This window comes from Nicotiana tabacum, chromosome 3, assembly GCF_000715075.1.
Source record: "Nicotiana tabacum cultivar K326 chromosome 3, ASM71507v2, whole genome shotgun sequence".
Taxonomy (NCBI): domain Eukaryota; kingdom Viridiplantae; phylum Streptophyta; class Magnoliopsida; order Solanales; family Solanaceae; genus Nicotiana; species Nicotiana tabacum.
Window position 1 is genome coordinate 196,289,313 of NC_134082.1, and position 3,192 is coordinate 196,292,504.

The window sequence follows — 3,192 nt, forward strand, 5'->3', positions numbered from 1 at the left end:
CATGTATTGTTATTCTACGGTGAACTTGGTATAAAATCATAGAGTAGCTGCGGAGGTCAAATGTATACAGTATAAATGAGTCACAACTGCTATACCAAAAATTATGGTAGTCACTAAATAATAGATAAGACAATAAGACAATAATAAAAGGAACACCGGAATTTACGAGGTTCGGCCAATTTTGCCTACATCCTCGGACACAACCAATATGTTATTGAGAGAAATTTGAAGATGTGGAATTTTGCTAAGGTGGAAATTTGTTGAAATTGGCAAAAGTCCCACATCGGTGGGTGACAATTTTGAATGAGAATTTTTCCCTATAAAAGGAGACCTAATGTGGATTAAGACACACCTCTCATTTGTCTCTTCATCTTCTTAAGACATTTGTATCTTTTCTCTTTAGTATTGTTTCAATTGTATTTTTGGAGTGGAATAACATATTATTTGTGTCCGAGGAAGTAGGCAAAATTGGACGAACCTCGTAAATTCTGATGTTCCTTTTATTGTTGCTTTATTGTCTTATTTATTATTTAGTGACTGCCATAATTTTTGGTATAGTAGTTGTGACTTATTCACACTATATACATTTGGCTTCCGCAACAATTGATATCAAAGCCAAAGTACTGTCTAAATATGCTCTGTGGTTGCAGCATAGTCTGATAAATAATAGTGAGTATTTTTTCTAACACATCATACCAAACGATCATAAGTGATTAGGATATGAAGGAAAAATAATTTATTTAAGTTCTTTGAATAATCTTTAGAAATTTCCACAATCCCTCACGCGAAAAAAAAAATAGCATTACTTCTATTTATAATAGTATTAAATCTACTTTAACTAGAAATTAGAAAATATATTCCTATATAATTTTGACTACAAATTCTAACTAGACAAAAATTAAATAAATTAATAAATATCAAATTCTATACAATTTTGTATTAGTTTTCCAACCGAATATTTATCATGAGCTACTAATATATCAAAAGTTGTTGTCACCTTTTGCCTCCAATCACTAGGCTATAGCAAATCAGTCAAAACTCAAAACTAAAAGCAGCTGTCATATCTTGGAGTCGGTAAAATTATACTGTAGTATTTCGTAAATCCGGTTAGTATAATTGCATTTTAATCAATACACTAGGATTAAATGAAATTTTCTTCTTTTCGTAGCAGGCAATTAATTATGTGAACGAGATTTTAACTGTGTTTGGATAGCTTTAATTAGTAGGTAGCTAATATTTTTGTAAATTCCAAAGAATAAGTCGTAGGAGGTCAAATTACTATGTGAGGAAGTGCATATCCTCAATTCCCTATACATAGTTTAACTGAAAACTTGTGTTGCAAGCTCAAATTGAAAGAAAGAGTTGCAAAATTCAAAACTAACAAGATTAGAGTACTGCTTGTCTTTGAAAAATGAAAAGGGTAGAAACAATACAATTTGACTTGGATAGCTGATCAACTATAAAGTTACACATTTAGTCACCTAGTTAATATACATATACATGGGCGTCAAATGGACGAGTTGGGCCGATTTTGGACGGGTCATGCGGGTTTGGTTCATTTTGGGCGGATCAAAAAATCCGTCCAAAAGTTACTTGGGCTAAGATGGGTTGGGTCAAGATAGAACAAAATTTGGGTCATAGCCCAACCCGCCCAACTCTTATCAATCTTTAGTTAATATATGTTGTTTTCTTATGAATTGTATAATTACTAAATAAGACTTTTTTTCCTTTTGTTATGGTTATATATAGCATATCAAATAAAAAAATAAATTTATTTCTAAGATATTTTAGCAAAGTTACCCATGAATTAATTTGGGCTAAAAATCAACACACCTATAAATAGGTTGAGATAGAATCACTTAAATAAATGGGCGGGTCAATAACTATCCTAATCTTGGGCGGATTGGACGAGTCATTTGGGCTTGGGCAAAATTTAACAGTGGGTGTTCAAATCGAACCGAAAAACCGCACCAAACCGAAAAACCAAACCAAACCGATTAAAAAACCCGACTAGGTTTGGTTTGACTTGGTTTGATATTGAGTAAAAAAAATCGAACCAACCCGACATATAAATATATAAATTTTATTTATATTTTTAAGACTTTATAGTGATTTTTCTTTAGAAAATGTAGAAATATTTGGGATCCTCTCATGTATTAACCTTGAAAGCGTAAATTAACGAAAAATTATTGTTAAACGACTAAGAAAATAACTATCATGTGTTACTAAAAAAATTCTCCCATTAGAATATTTTAATAGATCATATGTTTGGGATCCTCTCATGTATTAACCTTGAAAGCGTAAATTAACGAAAAATTATTGTTAGACTAAGAAAATAACTATCATGTGTTAATAAAAAAATTCTCCCATTAGAATATTTTAATAGATCATATGTTTGTCCATTTTTTCCATATTTACTAAACATATATTCACTTATCAAAGTTTTATCTATAATTTAGTAAGATTGAAATAATATTCATGTAACAAAAAAAACCCGAAAACCCGAAAAACTCGACAAAACCAAACTAATCCAAACCGATATAATTGATTTGATTTGGTTTTGATAAAAACCAAACCAACCCGATCCATATATAAAATAATTGTAGATAAATTATACATCTTTCGCTCATTTTTAGGATATTTAAATTAATTTTCCAACCCCAAAAAAAGGAACTAATTTGGATCCTTTACGGGATAAGCTAGGCAACGTTTAAAATGATAGGGCTGAGCCGAATGAGTGGAGATCACAGGTTATGACGGGGGATTTGCATCTATATCCGCTTTTTGTGTCACGTTTTAATTTGTGTTTGCTTTGCAAAAAAAATTACAAGCGTACTCGCTTTTTCGCATAACTTCAGCATACGAGGCTGAAGTAGCAAAAGCAATCACGCAAAACTTCAACATTCTATAGCCGGGCCTGGAGTTCAGCTCTAGAGCTGAAGTTTTTATTTTTTAACTAGCAAACTTCAGCTCTAGAGCTGAAGTTTTTGTTTTTGTAACTGGCGAACTTCAGCTCTAGAGCTGAAGTTTTTGTTTTGTAACTGGCAAACTTCAGCTCTAAAGTTGAAGATTTTGTTTTTGTAACTGGCGAACTAGCTAAAGTTTTTATTTTGTAACTGGCGAACTTCAGCTCTAGAGCTGAAGTTTTTGTTTTGTAACTGGCGAACTTCAGCTCTAGAGCTGAAATTTTTG